Raw genomic sequence first — 20,311 nt, 5'->3', positions numbered from 1 at the left:
AGGATTAAGTGACTTGCCCAGGGTCACAAGGAGCAGTGCGGGGTTTGAACCCACAACCCCAGGGTGCTGAGGCTGTAGATCCAACCATGGATACTTGTTAATTGTATTTTTGAAAAAGCAATTAAAAATTATTATTTCATGCAGAGTAAAAAGGTGTGGTGGCCGTGTTAGTCCACTCATCCAGGTAATATGTAGAAATAGAACAAAAACAGAAAGGAAAAAAAAAATACATTTTTTTAATGGACTAACTTAATGTAGTATATGATTAGCTTTCTGATCTAAGGAAACAAGGGTTAACTTGAAAAGTTAATCCTAAATTACATTAAGGTAGTTCAATAAAAAAGGCATTGGGATTTTTTGCTTTGCGTTTTTGTTCTATTTCTACAAATTATCTTTTCATGAAGAGTCATTTTAAAACAGGATGCTTGGGTAGAAAAAGCAAAGTGGAACAAAAGTTTCATCTGAAACCCCAGGGTCCATCCTATCCACCCATAGATAGAGGACAGTGCACAGACAGGTTTCATATGTTAACTGTAAAGAACAATCCTGCCCTTTCTCCACCCATATATAACTCATCCATCTCTTAACCCATTCCAGGATATGTAGTTATTGCATATATTAGTGACTGAAAAATGGTTACTGTTCCGCAGCCATATGTTAAGAGTACTTTTACGAATGTGCAGTAAGTGGTCTGCTTATTTTAGAACAAAAATAAACAGCTAAATTTATGATCTAGAGCATTGCTAAGCAGTTAACTTCTTTTGTTTCAGCCAGGTAAACTGCTTGAAATCAACCCCCAGCATTCTGTTTAATATAAATTATTATTATTTGGTTGTATTGTTCAAATTACATAAAAATACTGTAACTATGCAATAGAATTTCTGTTCTCCATAGGATTCAAAAAGTCTATGGAGAGTGTACAGAATGTTTAGAAGCATAATAACAGCACAGGCAAAAAATTGGCAAGAGCATTTTTCGCGATTCATACATTAAGGATGAATATATTTATGTGCCATTGTAAAATGATCTCACTAGGTTATAATGCTGCTTATTGCTTAACAGAAAAATACACTGAATCATTTGTGACAGCAAACAAAGATAATGGCTTAAGGTTACAGGATTTAAAGATGCTGCCAGGTACAGATACCAGGGCAAGAAATATGTACTGTACATGTATAGCACACAATGGAAGATACAGAAATAAATATGTCAAAAATGTGAAATTCAGAGCCAGTCCCATGGCTCAGACCACATTACATTGCCGCTTGAGAGTTTAGGTTCATATTCTCTATACATAAGGTATCAGTTAGGCCCTGGCATGTTGTGTAGGTTATATTGAGGATGGACTTTTGAGGCACCTTTTCAGCCCTCTGTCTAGCAACGGTTCCCTCAGTCACCCATGGTGCAACTCTGTAAATGGGTACCAAGAAGTACATACCACATGCAGGAATCATTGGCACCAAAAATCAACAGAAACTTGCATTTATGCACTATGTGCTATTCTGTAAGATAGCACCTAAGTCCTACAACATATATAATTATAGTGAGGTTGTACAAATGAGCAAAGCATGGGCCATGAGTGTGTCGCTGCACAACATAAAGAATACTATTAGTTGTGAGCACTGATTGGTGCACCTAAGCACTTCCACCGTCACCAGCCATTGATCTGGTGTGATTGCGCTTAACTTTTAGGATGCCAAAATGGGTTTGTGCTAGTTTTCTATAATGACTTAGGCATGCCTAAGTGCCATTATAGAACTGCTGCTATGCACGCTCCATTGTGGTGCCCAGTTCTTGGCACCAGATTCAGAACTGACCCTTCCCATTTAAACATCCATTTGGAAGAGACAGTGACAAAGACTTCAGATGATAAAAAGGAAGACCAAAACCTACCTAAACAACTATGATTTTTGATTCTGATCTAGGACTGAGGTTTATTCTCAACATGGCATTCATATCTATCAGAGTAACTTTGAAATGTACGAGGGTAAATTAAAAAACGTAAAGGCAAAGTACATTTAACGGCTTTAATAGAAGTAACTGTGAATAATTGAACATATCACTTTTCCACATAGTCCCCAAGCAAGATGACACATTTGTTTTGTCGTTCAACAAGCTTCTGCATTCTACAGAGAAGAAATTTTTCTGCTGCTCCCAAAGCCAGGTGAGCACCGCTTCCTTTACTTCATCATGCATTGTCTCTTGCTCTCCAGGTCACAGTGATGCGCCCATGTCTCATCGCCAGTGACAATTCTCTCCAGAATACTTAGATCTTCTTCATACCGTCTCAGGAACCTACATATGTTGTTGTTGTTTGTTTGTGCAGATCAGTAAGCTATTGAGGAACCCATCATGTGCAGACTTTCCTGTATCCCAAGTCTTTGTGCATTATGACAAATACAGATCCATAGCTGATATCCAAATATGTAGCCAATTGAAACACCATTATCCGTTGATCTTCCAAGTTTCCAAGTTTATTAAAATTGTTATCCTGCATTTTCAAAATTACAAAGTGGCTTTACATAAATAATAAGCATAAACTTAATATTACATTAATTTGGTGTCTTCTATCCCACCAATACCTTTCAGTTCTAGGTGGTTTACAACAAGAGTTGGCCTGGGCATTTCCAGGGAGAATACATAGTTAATAGAGGTAGTATGCATCGGGATCTGTGGAGGGTCGATCAGGTTTAGTTAGATCATTTGACAAATTTCTTGAATAGAAAGATTTTACGTTCTTTCCTGAATGTTTTGTAGTTGGGCGTTATAGTCAGCAGATTGGAGAGGTGGCGGTCTAGTTTTGCTGCTCTGGTGGCTAATACTCCGTTGTATATTTTTTTGCTTTGTATACCTTTGATTGAGGGGTGGGTAAAGTGTGCATGAGTTCTCCTTGGCCTGGATATGTTTTTCCTGTTTAGGCAGTTGCTCAGATAGTTTGGTCCGTTTCCATTTAGGGCTTTTGAATAGAGTGCAGTAAAATTTGTATTGTATGTGTGCTTGTACTGGGAGCCAGTGTGAACCTCGAAGGCGGTGGTAATGTGGTCATATATTTTTGGCGAGTAAATCAGTCTAAGAACTGTATTTTGGACTGTTTGTAATTGTTTTAGCATGTTGGTTGGGCATGATAGGTATAGGATATTACAGTAGTCCAAGAGTTTGAATTGTTCGTTGTTGAAGTATTTTCAGCTAAGAGACATCCAAAGAAACAGATACTAGGACTAACATGACAGACCAAATAGACTGACACAAAAGGAAGGGGTAGAACTACAATAATTAGAGAGGAAAGAACAATCAAGGAAAAAACGAAAGGTTAGGGAAACTAAATATTTATTCTAAACAGCTAGACTAGCCAGGGGGACTGGACTAGTAATCGATTAAAACGTCCTTAAAAGGACGGTCATACTGTAAAAGTGTCTTTGAAAAGTATTGTTTCTAAGCTGGACTTAAAATTATCTAATGTGTATATTTCTCATAAATAAGCCGGTACTGAATTCCAGAGCATGGGGGCGGTAACAGAGAAAGCATTATTGCGCATAGTATTGATAAACTTTAATGATGGAATTGCTAGCAGATCATGATTAAATGACCCTAGAGTACGTTGAGAGGAATGGGGTATTAAAAGTCTATTGATGAATTCTGGCTGCCCAGTTTGTCTGGTTTTGACGTCAACAACATTATTTTATAGGTGATACGGTGCGAGATAGGCAACCAGTGTGCTTTGACCAACAGAGGCGTTACATGGTTGAATTTTTTTTGCATTGAAGATGATTTTGACAGCGGTGTTTTGGATAATCTGAAGATGTCAAATTTCTTTTTTTGTAATTCCCTTAAAAAGGGTGTTGTCGTAGTTTAAGCAAGAGATAACTAAAGAATGGATGAGAGTGTTAAGAGAGGCTTGATCTTCACTAATCATGGCATCCACTCTGTCAATATGCTTTGTGTGTGCGATGTTGATAGGTGACTAGAACAACCTTCGTTGGCTACACCTGTTCTTCCTGCTTTAAACTTTTTTACCCACTCAAACCTTTCATTGATTCATGGTGTTATGTCTATACTGAGTCAATATCTGATAGTGAATTTTCACAGGTTTCACTCCCTCTGACTAAAGGAAGCACATTACTGCACGTTGTTCTTTGATGGTGCAATCTTGCAATAGTGCCCATGTTTTTGACCTCATGGCTGCCACATGACTAAAGGTCAAGTACTGCACTGTGAGTGGACAAACTATCCAACAGGCAATGTACGAGTACATATGTTGCATTTTACTAGCTCTTTTCTAGTTATCGCATAATTTAACAGCACACAAGATCCTATGCTTTAATTTTTGATTCACCCTTCATATATTATCACTGTTCTACAAGAAAGCAAACCACTTCCAGTTTGGCTAACCTCATGGATAGATTTTAACATCAGAATATACTGCAAAAATCAAAGCAAAATTATGCTAGTAGTTTTCCTTTGACTATTGCATAAAACAAAACACCCATACAAGTTTGTACTTTCTTTTGTGGGCCCTATTTTCAAGAAAAAAAAGTATACATACAGGCTCTGACTCTATACATGGAGTCTAACTCCTAGGCATCGTTGACATGATTGTTAATCATCAGCTAGATGCCATTTATAGAATCACACCTAGTGGCACCTAAGCAGTCTTACGCATTGGTAGGCGTCAAATCCTTAGGCACTCTGCCACTTAAGCCAAGGTTTTATTGGCCTAAATGAGTGCATCTAAGTCAAGTGCCTACCAGTGCCTAAGTCAAACCAAGCCCCAAATCTACCCTGAATCTACCCACAATCTGCCCCTAACCATGCCTACTTGCTGGTAGGCACCTTGGTATAGATGCCTACCTCAAAGTGGTAGGCGTAAAACAAAACACCCATACAAGTTTGTACTTTCTTTTGTGGGCCCTATTTTCAAGAAAAAAAAGTATACATACAGGCTCTGACTCTATACATGGAGTCTAACTCCTAGGCATCGTTGACATGATTGTTAATCATCAGCTAGATGCCATTTATAGAATCACACCTAGTGGCACCTAAGCAGTCTTACGCATTGGTAGGCGTCAAATCCTTAGGCACTCTGCCACTTAAGCCAAGGTTTTATTGGCCTAAATGAGTGCATCTAAGTCAAGTGCCTACCAGTGCCTAAGTCAAACCAAGCCCCAAATCTACCCTGAATCTACCCACAATCTGCCCCTAACCATGCCTACTTGCTGGTAGGCACCTTGGTATAGATGCCTACCTCAAAGTGGTAGGTGTCTACCGACTCGAGTTAGGTGCCTACCAGAAGAGGCATATCCTACTTCCATTCATCTTCTCTTTCAGACACCCCCATGACCCACCAAGCCTCTTTCTGTCTCAGAGGTTCTCATTCTCCATCTTTCTTTAACGCCTTTCCATTGCTTCAAACAGCATGGAATGTTGCTACTTGTTGTTTTTTTTTGCCAGGTACTAATGACCTGGATTGGCCACTGTGAGGACAGGCTACTGAGCTAGATGGACCATTGGTCTGACTCATTAAGGCTATTCATTTGTTCTTACTCTATCACCTTCTTAACTTCTTACTACTTATGAGTTGTTTGCTTTTACCTCTGAATGAGCTGTGCTTTATTACTCCCCTTTGCTTTTGGGTGACTTTAATCAAGAATTGCATGGGGACAGAAATCAAACCTGCCTCCGCCCATCCCTGGCAGAATCAAACCATCCCCGTTAAGAGTCAAATCCATCCCCGCTGGAATCAAATCCATCCCTGCCCATCCCTATAAACTTCAGAAGTAGTTATTTCATTTAATTATGCTACTGGATTAAAGACTCTGGTAGAGACCTATTTACAAATAAGCAAAGACACTTTATTAATTTTGAAATATTAATTGAGAAGAATACATACTTTGTAAACGGGTTTCTACCAGAGCCTCTAATGCAAATATAAAATATAAATACTCAGCTGATGAGGACCCCCAAGCTGTCAGGTGAGGACTTCCTCTGCAAGTGGCCGGGGGTCCCTTTTCCCAAACTTGGCAGGCAGCAGTAGTGTCCCTGAGTCACAGATGCTGGCACCTCAGTGGCTCATGGATGCTGCCAGAGACTGCTGCTCTTGGTGGAGGGGAGTTCTCGCTGTCTTTAGAGGAGGTCCTCTGCTGGCAGTGCTTGGAGATCCCCACCAGCCACAGCAAGGGTCAGCAAGTACTTCAACATTGTAGAAATAAAACCAGAAATATATTTCCTTTTCTTTTGAACACAATACAAAGATATCTGTTATATACATTTCCCAAAGCTAACATATTTTAGTCAATAAATTCCGTGTTTTACCTTTGTTGTCTGGAGATTTATTTTTTAATCAAGTTGGTCCCAGTTTCTTTTTTATGCTTTCCCGTCTTCTGCAAATTCTTCTGTTGCTGTCCATTGGTTCCTCCTACCATAGTCCAGCATTTATCCCTCTCTCATCTTTCGCCCCTGCCCACCAGCCCCATGCCTAACATTTCTTCTATCACCCCTCTCCAGCACCATGCCACATCTCTCCCTCCATTCCCTTCACCACTATGTCTAACATTCCTCCCTCTTGCATCCCTTTCAATCTTTCCCACTGTTTCCTTTCCATCACATTTCTCCCTCTCATCTTTCTCTTCCCTCTCAACTGTACCTCCCTCCCTCTCTATGACCAAAAATTCTCATCTTTCTTCCATTCCCTGTGTACACCATCTCTCTTTCCCTCTCGCCGACACAGTCACGCCAAATTCTCCCTTTCTATTCCCTCCCCCACCTCAGCATCTCTTTCCCTCCCTTCCTCCATCCTCTCTCCCAAGTTCATGCCTTCTATGTCCAAAAACACACTCCCTCCCTTCTGTGTCCCGCGTTTGGGCCTCTCCCATGCCCCAACACGCTTCCTCCTTGTTGCAATGTGTGCGTGCTCACTCCCTCCTTCCTTTTCTGTCCCCCCCCCCCCCCCCCCGGCAAGACTAAACCTTCCAGCCGCACTTCTTCGCAGGGCACGGTACCCATGGTTGACATGAAGCCTTCCCTCTGACGTCAGCTCTGACATCGAGGGAAGACTTCCGAGTTGGCTACAGGTGGGAGTGCTGCATGCTGCATAGAAGATCAGATGGAGGGCAGGAAAAGAAAGCATGCACACCAACCGAGCTCCCTACAATCTCGCAGGATCACCAGGACCAAGAAGGGGGTCCCCACGGGATCCCCTTGAACAAAAGGGACGGCCCCTGTCGTCCCCGTTCCCATGCAGTTCTCTACTTTAATCTTCATCCCTCTGATCTGTGTTCCTCTTACCTCTTTCTGACTTCTAGCGTGAGCCTCACACAACATGTCCCCTCTACCATTCATAATATACAAAACAGAGAGGTCAAAAGCAATAACAAAAGTGTAACTAGAACCAAGACTTCTCAATATATGAAAGTCAAATATGAGTCTTAAATATAGGTGTTGAAATAAAACCTTGGCTTAAGTGGCAGAGTGCCTAAGGATTTGATGCCTAACAATGCGTAAGACTGCTTAGGTGCCACTAGGTGTGATTCTATAAATGGCATCTAGCTGATGATTAACAATCATGTCAACAGTGCCTAGGAGTTAGACTCCATGTATAGAGTCAGAGCCTGTATGTATACTTTTTTTTTCTTGAAAATAGGGCCCACAAAAGAAAGTACAAACTTGTATGGGTGTTTTGTTTTATGCAATAGTCAAAGGAAAACTACTGGCATAATTTTGCTTTGATTTTTGCAGTATATTCTGATGTTAAAATCTACCCATGAGGTTAGCCAAACTGGAAGTGGTTTGCTTTCTTGTAGAACAGTGATAATATATGAAGGGTGAATCAAAAATTAAAGCATAGGATCTTGTGTGCTGTTAAATTATGTGATAACCAGAAAAAAGCTAGTAAAATGCAACATATGTACTTGTACATTGCCTGTTGGATAGTTCGTCCACTCACAGTGCAGCACTTGACCTTTAGTCATGTGGCAGCCATGAGGTCAAAAACATGGACATTATTGCAAGATTGCACCATCAAAGAACAACGTGCAGTAATGTGCCGATATCTGTGCTTAAGTATATCTCAGCTTAGCTGAACCAACGCTGGGCAGGAAGTACAGCTGAAGAACTGTGGTGTCAGGTTACTAAACTTCCCTGCCTGTTCACAGCTGCAGTTTTGTGAAAGGTAATTAAGTCTGCCTGCTTTAGCAGTTCTGGGAAGAACGCTGAGCTGAAGACTGCTCCGTTGTGATGTGTAAACTCAGGTCAGCTTTGCTGAATAAGTTCAGTTAGCCAGTTTCTCTGATAGCCAATGATATGAGCTCTGATAGCAAATGATATGAGCCAGTATACAACTCTGGTGAAGAGGACTATTGAGACTGTGGTTTATGGTTTGATAAAGTCCAGAGCAAAGGGATTTATATTTGTTTTGGAGGAAGTTCTTTTATATTCTTTTAAATGTAAATGCATGCCACCAGGAGTACCTGATAGGCATGGGAGTACTGTGAGCAAGGCTTTAAGAAAGCACATTATTACACACTGGAACCTTCCTAACTGGTTTTCTCTAGGAGCCCGCACAGAGGCTGTGTTAAGGAACAGATTCCGGTATTCTAGTTGAAAGGTTTCCCCTTCTTCAAAGGAGGCTCACGCCAATAGTTGAGCGTATGTTACTGCCTGGCTACCTAAAACCGCTCGGCCAAAGCGTAGGTGGTGACAGGGGACAAGGCCATTCACCGCTCCACAGGGCGGTGAATGGCCTTGTCCCCATAGCCATGGTGAACATTGTTAATTCTCCACCGTTTCGGCGGGTTACCCGCGGGTAACAGCCACCATGTCATTCTCTATCCATGAGAATGAGAGGTACACCAATGAAATGGATCATGAGGCATCAAAGATTTCCAACAGTGTGGAACAAGAGGCTGTGCTGAGGGAAGACAGCTGGACTCAGATTACAGAACCCTGCAAGATTGGTACTGAAGAACCGGTATGCTGCCCTGGAAAGGAAGATGTAAATGCGCATAAGTCGAGTCTCTTTCATTTGAAAGGAAGCTCTGGAATGAGAGGGCATAGGATGAAGTTAAGAGATGATAAGCTCAGGAGTAATCTAAGGACATACTTTTTTTATAGAAAGGGTGGTAGATGCCTTGAACAGTCTCCAAGAAGAGGTAGTGGAGACAGAGACTGTCTGAATTCAAGAAAGCCTGGGATAGACACTGAGAGCTCTTACAGAGAGGAAGAGATCATGGTTACTGTGGATGGGCAGAATGGATTGGCCATTTGGCCTTTATCTGCCATCATGTTTCTATCCCAGGGAGAGGAAGGACCAAAGCTTGAAATCCCAAAAATTGCTGGATCCATGACCACTAGGAGGCATAAAGTAGTGGTGGTTTGGGATTCCCTTCTGAGGGGTACAGAAGGGACCATGTGCAGACCATACATGATGTCCCGGGAGGTATGCTGCCTGTCTGGTTCCAAAATAAGATGTTACAGAGAGATTGTCAAGACTCATCAAGCCTGATGACTATTATCCAATGCTGCTCATCCATGTTGGCACTAATGATACTGCCAGGTATCCCTGCAAATGTATCAAAATTGGCTTTATGGCTCTGGGAGAGATGGTGAAGCAGTCAGGTGTGCAGGTGGTATTTTCGTCCATCCTCCCTGTCAAGGGTTAAAGGCCATATCAGAGAAGCACACATCTTGGAGATGAATGCATGGCTACGTGGATGGTGTCATCAAGAGTGTTTTTGCTTCTTTGACCATGAGATAATTTTCTAAGGGCTGCTGAGCAGGGATAGCATACATCTATCAAAGATGGGAAGAAGTGTCTTCCCAGGCAGGCTGGCTAATCTACTTTGGACAGACAGACAGGACATCTCAGGGTTGGGGAGATTCTGGTAGAGGAAATGATACAATGGGTATAGGTATCTGATATCCTTATCCTGCAGATGCTCTTTAAAAACAGAAGGATTTATTTTTTATGTATATTTTATGTATATATTTTTATGTATATTTTCAAAAATTAATCAAGACTACATTAATCCATATTTTAAAAACCCACAAACTTCCATTAGAAGAAACAAAATCTAAGAAAGAAACATGTGTAAGATATTTAGCCCATTATATTTAAAGGGAACAGGAAAAAGAAATTCACTAATCTAAAGTGGAAATAAACTAACAATCAAAACCAGCTCTAAACAATCTACTGCTAGAATGAATCAACCATAAGAAGGTGCATCAGGGTTAATAATGACACCAACTTTTTCTCTAGCTACAATAAATCAGTTGCTTAGACACAAACAAAATAAAATTCGTAGTCTGACATGAAATACAACACTTTGCAAGAAATTTCAAAATAAATGTGGCACCTAAGGCCCAAATCTTCAGCCTAAGGGCCATGAACTCCTTCCTACGCCTCTGTGACACTTGGCACTGAAAGACTCTGTCACTCTGCAATATATACACCAAGTACTTTAGTGTAGAACAGAGAGTACAGAACTCAGAAACCAAATCTCAGAATAACTGGTATCACATGTCAACCTGCATGAATACCTTTAACTTCTTTTTTTTTTTTAATAATTCTTTATTGATTTTTAAACAAGAACAGTGTTATATAAATAAAAGAACAGTATATTATTGCATTCAGTCATAACACTAATATCTATATAGATAACAGAACTATCCTTCAATAATTACATTATTTTGCATATAGTAATAACATAAGAACCAAGTAAATAATATAAAATGAAACCAAGTTACCTAAAATATCATTATCAATAATTTCTCCCAACCCCCCACCCTCCCTGGATGTGTAAAGATAAATAAACCAAGAAAAAAGTAAGACAAAATACAATATTACATTTGTACAAATGTAGTCAACGGGCACCAAATTTTGTTGAATATTCCACTAAGTCCCCTACACTCCGCATTAATTCTTTCATATTTATATATAGTACACACATTCACTCACCAGAAAGTATAATTTATTCTATCATGATTCTTCAAATTACTTGTAATCAATTGAATGGCTATACCTGTAAGAATTAAAAATACCTTGAACTTCTAATGCAATACCTGATATACGATAAAACCAAGCAGTATTGTCATAAAATTTCTATGCCTGGATGTGTTTTGCTTTCTGTGGCCACTTTGGGAGGGGTTGAGGGGACTTGTTAGATGCTGAAGATGCAGAATCAATCTATGAACACACATTAGGAGAAAGTGCAGAATAATTTATACAAACACAAGATACCAGAATAAGGTGCAATCTACCATGTGCAAAACTGGGCACAATACACATGATAGTAGAAGTATGGCAGGATGGGGCTTGCTTGACGAGAATACTGAAATGGGAAAGGTGGGGAGGATGTAGCAGATTAGAGTAAAGAGCAAGAGTGGAAAAGGCACAGAGGGTAAAGAGGCTGCAAAGGGGAGGGATATGCACTACACCAGGGCTGCCCAAGTCCAGTCCTGGAGATCTACTGGCAGGCCAGGTTTTCAGGATATCCACAATGAATATGCATGAGAGAGATTTGCCTGCACTGCCTTCTTGGTATGTAAATCTCTCTCATGCATAGTCCATTGTGGATATTCTGAAAACCTGGCCTGCCAGTAGATCTCGAGGACCGGACTTGGGCAGCCCTGCACTACACGGTAATTGTTCTGCAGGTTGGAGCTGGTATAGCTTCTCTATCTTTTATTCCACATACACACTGTAAATTTCAAGTTCACATGCTATACAGCGAATGAATGTACTTTCTGAATGAGTTCTTAACTGGCAGGTGGAGGAAGGATGAATATTTGAAAGACAACCTGTGTCATCTGCACCTAGCAACCTATTTAAAATAGCACTTAAAGCAACTACAGACTAGGTGGCGGCAAAGACATATATTATACAGCACTATTATGCAAGCGCTGTCTACTAGAGGTAATATTAACTCTCTAAATCTTGTGACGTTTTAGTTCTGTAGTTGTCCTCTTTGCTAGAGCTTCAGAAGCAAAGTTCCCTAGCCTACCTAACAAGGAGGCCACAGGGTCATTGGAATAAAATACACAGAGAATGACATTAAAAAAAGTACTTCGGTAGCTGGCAGCTATGGCACCAACCATCTTTTTTGTCCTCCCAAATGCCAGGCCATTAACGGATAACTTTGGCTATATAAATCACTAAGGCCTGATTCTATAAAAAGTGCCTACCATTAGGCGCCTAGATTGAGAAGCCTAACTTATTTTTTGTATTGGTTCAATCAGTGCTGTTAATTGCAAAGCACCATCAAAAAGCAATAATAAAAAAAAAAAGTCAACAAAGTAGGTTAGGGGCAGAGTTTGGGATGGATTGAGTTAGGCACCAGTATTTTAGGACAGGAAAACCCTGGCCTAATAAACTGGTGCTTAACTTGATTTAGGCGCTGCCAGATGTGATTCTACAAATGATGCCTAACTTTGAATGACATGTGGTGGGTGCTGTTTCCCTTGGTGCCTACCGAGTTATATGATGTTTGTAGAATCGGACCCTAAATGGCCAGATTTATCTGTTTAAAAAAGGGGTGTAGTTAGAAGTCCTTCTGGTATTTGCAAAAAAGTTATACTTCTAAATGGCACTATTCAGCCATTGTATAGTTAACTTAGCCAGTTAAGTGATATTACACAAATATCAGGAATATAGTTTTAAGATGGAAGTTCTCAACATGTGCCAAGAAGGAGTTTGAGGACAGAAAACAACATGAAATCCTAACCCATCTACATCAGACCTCACAGTGACAAGTCATTAACATATAAATGACCTCTTCAAGGATAACAGCTAGTGCGCCATGAGCATGGGCGGAATTTGGGCATTTCTCCTTGCTATAGGATTGATTTAAGTGATCACAACTTTAATTTAGGTGCATTTTATGCCCCTTGAAGTAGTATTCTATAAAGAAAAGAGACACCTACTTTTCTTTATACAAAGAGGTCAAAATAGGTGCCATCTTATATAATTATTCTCTAGGTGCCACCATTGAACAATAGCTGTGACTGAGTAACATTCCTAGACCTGGCCATTCTGTAAGTGGAAAACCTGACCTGAGAATCGAACCCAGTTCCTCTACAGGGCAATATAAATCACTGACATGGAGCTACCCGCCTAGCCCCACATCATCATGTTCAATATTTGAAAGAGTATTGTAACATCATCATGTTCAATCTTTGAAAGAGTATTGTAACATCATCATGTTCAATCTTTGAAAGAGTATTGTAACCATTTTATAGCTTTCTGCTGTGAAATGCTGCTTTGAATGCTTTAAAACATTGGTTCTTACACCTGTCCTGAGAGACCACCAGCAAGTCAGATTTTCAGGATCCCCTAATGAATATTTAAGAGAGACATTTGCATACAATGAAGGTGACAGGCATGCCAGCTTTTTTCATGCACATTCATAAAGGATATCCTGAAAACCTGACTGGCTGGCAGTCCCCCAGAACAGGTTCAGAAACATGGATCTAAAATACTAGAGTGCTGGTTTTGACACCTTTAGAGACATACTGGGGATGGATATGGGCATGGAGAGCAGCTATGGAACAGCTGTTGATGCCATGTGATGTTTTATGAACTATTCCTTTTAACAATATCAATTTATTGTTGAATGCATGGTTGACCACTCTCTAATTTTCTAAGATTAGCTCCAGACCCGTATGAGAATTTAGCGCTTTGGCCACTTAGTGATGCATGAGACTCTTTATTTGATAAATGTGACATTGCCTGATAGTGCATTCCATGACTAATATTGCAGCCTGATGTGATGTGTAGCAAAATCTACAGGTTATCTGATTTTACACCAAAATATATTTCTCTAGATATTTATCAATTTATGACTACAACCTCAGTGCTTGTAACCTTTACATTGCTTAGAGAATGCCGAGTTATTATTCCTCCTAGGACACAGTGGGCTGGTCAAACAAGCCATTTTTATATGGCAAGTGGAACATAATGGAAAATGGTTCTTTTCTTAACAACTCAAATTAGTTTCAAGTGTGCCATTTTGCATTCAAATGTAGAAAGACATGGAAACCAATACTTTATTTTCTATTAGAAAACAGCCACTGTCCCCTATCTCTCATTATGGTGCAGACTACAAGACCTAACAACAAAAATCCATATTATTGATCTAGCCAAGTCTCCACAATTATTCTTTAGAAGGAAACACCGACGATAAATTACATCTGCACTGGCTTTTCATCTGCTGTTCGATATAAGTGATCTCTCAGGGCAGACTGGAGACCTTAAATCGTCAACACCCTTGTCAAAGAAGCTAAGGAGGCCTGGGCCTCCCACAAACTGCCTTGAATATTTCTCATGGAAGAACTTTTAACCTATAGTCTTTGGCAGTAGACAAGGATTTTTCATATATTTTTCAAGGGGAAGGAAATAATATATATAAAAACATTAGGCCAGCAATTAATTTGCAAAGTTGCAATGTATATTTCCTACATATAAAAGTAGCAGAATTATTGTACATATTCAGGCTATTTTTTTACAGGTTGGGTTCTTCAGTATAGTTACATTTTTCAGTTAGTTTAGATAAAAAATGAAATCCATCAAATGTATGCCTCATATATTACTGTTGTTCCATTTAATAAGTATCATCTTAAATCATCCTTCTTTTCTCTCTTTTTATATTGTATACGTTCTATAAGCATCTGAAGCAGGTTATTTAAAACAGCTCAGTATGGGTCATTCTCTGCTCTTCTAAATGCCTATTTTATTTAATCAACATTTTAGACAAAACAATTCATATTCTAATAGCTCTGCTCAGCAGTACTTTAGCTGTTCCATAGCTGTTTTTGCATGATAAACAGCAGCAGTATCAGTCACACAGTCCCATATGTCCCTAGAATTGGAAGCATTAAATAGGGAGTTATCATACCAATAGCATTCAACTTTTCAAAAGCATTTCTGGCACTGTATCTCTCATTCCCTTTCTTAGTTAAGCCTTGGTTTCATAGATATTGGTGGCATTTTCCTCTTAAATGTAAGAATCAAACCACAAAATGTTCAGTCCTTGGTGAATCAGCCTATTGAGGGGTATGATATACATCTACTTAACAATAGTGGCATACCAAGAAGGGGAGGGATGGAATGCCCCAGGAACAAGCAGTAATGGAGTGCACCTGGCATACCTCGCCCTTCTCTGCTGTTGCTGCTTTCTTGAACTAGCAACAATAGTAGTACACTTAAATGCAGCTACTGCGGGACCTTCAGGCACCCCCCCCACGACTGCTAGTCCACCCCTCTCTAATATCACTTACTTCTTCCAGAGCAGAGCTGGCAGCCGCGGGAGGGTGCATGAAGGTCCTGTAATAACTGCATTTAAGTTTACTACCACTGTGCTGGTTCGGGAAAGCAGCAGCAGTGGTGGGGAGATAAAGGGGCAAAATACTTGGTGGAATTGGGGTGGAAGGGAGAAAAGAGAGAAGGATACTGCATTAAAGTATAGTAGAGGGAAAGTGATGGAGAGAGAAAGAAGGGGGCAGGATACTGGGTAGAACTGGGGTGGAAGGATAGAAAGGGGGCAGATGCTGGATGGAAGTGGGGTAAAGGGATAGAAAAGGGGCAGATGCTGATGGAAGTGGGGTGGAAGGAAAGAGAGTACATTGGATGGAATTTGGGTGGCGGGAGAAAGAAGGGGACAGGACATGGGGTGGAGGGAGAGATAATAGGGCAGGATACTAGATGGAATTGGGGTAGAGGGAGAAAGAGGGAATAGATGAAGATAGAGGTGGGGTGAAGGGAGAGAGAAGAGGCAGATGCTAATGGAAGTGGGGAAAATGGAGAGAGAATAGGGGGCTGACATTGGATGTTAATTGAAAGGAGAGAGAGAGAGGAGAGCAGATGCTGAATAAAGTGGGGAGGAGAGAGAGGAGGGAGGATGCTGGATGAAAGGGGGTAAAGAAAGAGGACACATACTGGATTGAAGAAGGGGATGAAGAAAAAAAAAAGGCAAATGCTGGATGGGGGAAGAGGATAGAGTTAGTGAGATATTGGAAAGGGTGAAGGGAAACGGTGGTAAACAGTAAGTAGACACAGTGAAAAAGGGAAATTGAGTACTGGATAGTAAGAAAAAATTTACTCTAGATAGAAAATAAATTGAGAAGGAAGATCAGGGAAGACAAGAAAAGAAAAGGGAGAGGAGAGAGAGATGCCAGACAATGGGAAGGGGGCAGGGAAGGGAAGGAGATGAGAGAGATGCCAGAGCATGGGGAAAGATCTATGCGTATGGCTAAAACTAGGCTCACTGAACATAAATCTAGGCTTAAAAATAATGTTCCGCTAGCTCCGTTAGTTAGTCATTGGGAGCAATGTAAACACTAAGTTATGGAATTTAAATGGAGAATTTTAGAAGAAATTATAGTTGGGTGGGAGAGTGGAGATATTGCATCTCTGCTCAATTATAAGGCGCAGAGATGGATTTTCGAGCTTCAAACTTTAGAGCCTGCCTGTTTAAATGGTGAATCTCTCACATAAGTGCAATATTAGAAAGTAATCTTGGGGAGGCTGCCTTTTGATTTACGTCATGCTATAGCATTCCCTTTTCGAAGTGGAGTGATCCTAGAGATGATGTCCAATCAGTTTGTTTCCCGTCATTTATGACGTGGAGGGTGAGCTGTTCCTTTAGTTAGAGCAGGGGTAGGGAACTCCGGTCCTCGAGAGCCGTATTCCAGTTGGGTTTTCAGGATTTCCCCAATAAATATGCATTGAAAGCAGTGCATGCAAATAGATCTCATGCCTATTCATTGGGGAAATCCTGAAAACCCAACTGGAATACGGCTCTCGAGGACCAGAGTTCCCTACCCCTGAGTTAGAGTAATCGCTGAAGTGAATACGCTGGTCTATCCTGGTAAAGCTTGCGTTAAAAAAATAAGTAATTATAACTATTTGAACTTGGGATTTTTGATATATACTAAAATAGAATATTAACTACATACTTATTTTATAGATGAATACGCCCTGAAGCAGTTTGTGAACAATTATGCAGACAAAATATGCATGTTGGTGGCGTTTTGTAACAGCTGGTCTTAATTGCTGGCAAAAAAGCCTCACCAGAGTTACAAGATAAGTTTATAAACATATTTATTTAAAAAAAAAAAAATTATTATAAAATCAGTTTAAAATCAGTTTAAAACAGATGTATATATATATATATATATATATATATATATATATATATATATATATATATATAAATAGATTAAGAAAAGAATTTAACATAAATCCACTGGAACCTATGAGGAAGCGTAGCGGCTTTAAAACTCTATTACAAACTTGTGCTTGTCACATAATAGAGTGCCACTTCTGATGGTTCTCGGTTACATGGAGAATAATATTGTTTATCAAAAGATAAACCTTGGTTATAAGCTACTTATGAGAAGAAGAATGTGAATGAGTTTTGATTGCCTTATTTATGTGTTGGTGAAGAGACACCAATAGTATCAGCACTATCTCTCAAATTCTATAATATTAGTATCTAAATGTAAGCCCAATTGTGTGCTAAGATTGTAGAATACTAGCACTTAAATGTGTTACATTTACATACATAAATGCAATATGCACACACAGTGGTATTTTATAATGTGAAAGAACAAGTGGTAGAGCGCCAGATTCTATAAATTGCACTCAGAATTGGGCATCAGAAAAGATCGGTGCTAAGTATAATTCCATAAACGCCATGTGCCCTTTAAAGAATCATGCATAGCCAATTCTTATGCCCAAATTTTTAAGTGCCAGACTTATGCCTGTTGAAATCTGGTGTAAATACAGACACCCAAGCTGGGCACACTGAGTCAGTATTCTATAACTACACATGCAGTGAAGAAGTGGTGTGCAAATTTTCAGGGTGGAGACTTTGAGATCAAAGATAAAGCAAGGTCTGGGAGGCCTTTTTCTTTTTTTTAGTTCAATCTTTAATTAAATGTAACATCTTACAGAATAATGCAATTCACAAATAGATCATTACATATGTATACGTATATTAAGAAAATCTGTACAAAAGCACATCAATTACCTATCCACCCACCCTTCCTTACCCAAACCCCAACCTACCACCCACCCATTTGTCTGGCAGGTCATTCATACAATCATACACACTGCCTAACAAAACCCTCTAAAGGGCCCCACACATCCACAAATGAGGCCATATTCCCAGATCCTTCAGCTAAGTTAGCTTTATATCGATAAAAGAGACATACTGTTTCCAACCAAAAGTGAAAGTTCAAAAGAGTGAAGTCTTTCCAGTTTTTAACTATTAATTATAATCCATTCCAGACAATATCAAGAACAACTTATTTTTATTTACCGTCAATAATGCTGAAGTAGCGCGTGCTCCACATATCTCCACTCTAAAATCATACTTTGTAACTCTTTATTAAAAGGAGCATTATTAAAATTGGGGGCATAAAGATTCAGTAAAGATAGTCAGATTTTGTAATTTTATATTTAGATACACCCATCGACTTTTAAGATCGGCATACACTTCCCCCAAATCACAAGAAACAGACTTATTTAAAAGAATCGCCACTCCACCCTCAAACAGTGACAGCTCCTGAAATTGTTGACCATGTCCATGACCTGATTTTGGCTGATCGGCAAATATTGGCTAAAACAATTGCTGAGACAGTACAGATATCCATGGAACTTGTTGGGCGTATAATCCAAGAGCAGCTGGGTATACAGAAGCTGTCAGCCAAGTAGGTGCCCAAAAGTTTGAATGCTGATGAGAAACAACACTGAGAGGACACTTCCAAGTTGATTTTGCAGCATTTTCAGCTAACTGGTGCCAATATTTTGGAATGACTAGTTACTGTTGATGAAATATGGTTACACCACTATGATCCTGAGACAAAACAACAGTCCATGCAATGGCAGCACTCAGGTTCTCCATGGCCAAGGAAATTCAAGACCCAAAAGTCATGGCTACAGTGTTTTGGGATCAAGAAGGTTTTATGACGACTGACTATTTGTCAAAGGGGCCAAACAGTTAATGCAGAATACTACTGTAACTTGCTGGAGTCATTGTAAGAAAAAAAGGAGAGGGAAGCTGTGGAAAGGAGTTCTCTTTTTTGCAAGATAATACACCTGCTCACAAGGCTGGCAAAATGATGGATGTTGACGCAGTTGAGATTTCAGTGCATAGACCTTCCATCCTACTCACCAGATCCTGTTTCATCTGACTATTTTCTGTTTCCAAATCTTAAAAAGAGTTTGAAAGGATGACAATTTTTGAATGTTCGGAGGCGATTGCAGCAGTGGAGCAGTATTGCAGTGACCAGACATCGAAGTATTTTTTGGAGGGGTTACAGAAACTTCAGACATAATGCGCCAAGTGTGTTGAACTTAGAGGTGAATATGTAGAATAACTTGTTTCATTGCTCCATGTCATTCCTTTCTTGGTTTGGCTGAGAACCTTTTCAGCAATCTCTCTCATAGAATACTGTTATTTACCCACTAAATTGCCACACTATGGTACATGCACTTATGCCTGCAATAGACCTTGCATTAAGTGGGTGTACCTAAACACTGGCGCATAAATTCTAACTTATGTTAGTATCCTACAATGAAACCTGGATGCTCAGATTCCATTATAGAATTTGCACTCGAAGTGCTGCATTTTGGCATGTAACATTTTGCGCCCTTTACAGAATTGTCATCTATGGGGGTTATTCTGTAAAAAGAATGACAACATTTAAGCACCAAGGAAGCATAGCTGGTTTTAAGAAAGGTTTGGATAAGTTCCTGGAGGAAAAGTCCATAGTCTGTTATTGAGAAAGACATGGGGGATCGGTAGCATGAAATATTGCTACTCCTTGGGTTTTATCCAGGTACTAGTGACCTGGATTGGCCACCGTGAGAATGGGCTACTGGGCTTGATGGACCATTGGTCTGACCCAGTAAGGCTATTCTTTTGTCGTTATGTAATTCTATAACACATCACTTCCATTTTGGTGCCCAAATAAGGCAGGGTGAGAGCTATATGAGCACTTGGATGCCCAGTATTAGTGGACATTTAAGCACCACCCATTTATACCTGCTATAAACCTGGCGTAAATGGAGGCACATGGGTAACTTACATTATTCTGTAAGTTGCCTGCCTTTTCGCAACATTCAGCTTTAACTGATTCAAACTCATCCAATTCTGAATTATTTGAAAACAATTCTGAAGACAGTTCAGAGCATAGAATACCACAGTATTCTGTATGTTTAGGGGCACAGTTAGCACATAAACATAACCTTGTCATAGAACTGTCCTATATGAGTGCACATACATGACCAGAATTCCTGTTATAAGCTATCTATAACAAA

General features: G+C 39.9%; 1 protein-coding gene across 4 annotated transcripts in view; it reads right to left on the bottom strand.

Annotated features, from left to right (window-relative positions):
• The window catches only part of ZNF407 (zinc finger protein 407), a 1,075,359-nt gene that overhangs the window by 414,919 nt on the left and 640,129 nt on the right, over positions 1-20,311 (bottom strand). The window lies entirely within an intron of this gene.

The sequence above is a fragment of the Geotrypetes seraphini genome, chromosome 2, assembly GCF_902459505.1.
Source record: "Geotrypetes seraphini chromosome 2, aGeoSer1.1, whole genome shotgun sequence".
In the NCBI taxonomy this organism is placed as follows: Eukaryota; Metazoa; Chordata; class Amphibia; order Gymnophiona; family Dermophiidae; genus Geotrypetes; species Geotrypetes seraphini.
The sequence above is the reverse complement of the archived record's forward strand: the minus strand, read 5'-3'. Positions and strand labels throughout refer to the sequence as shown.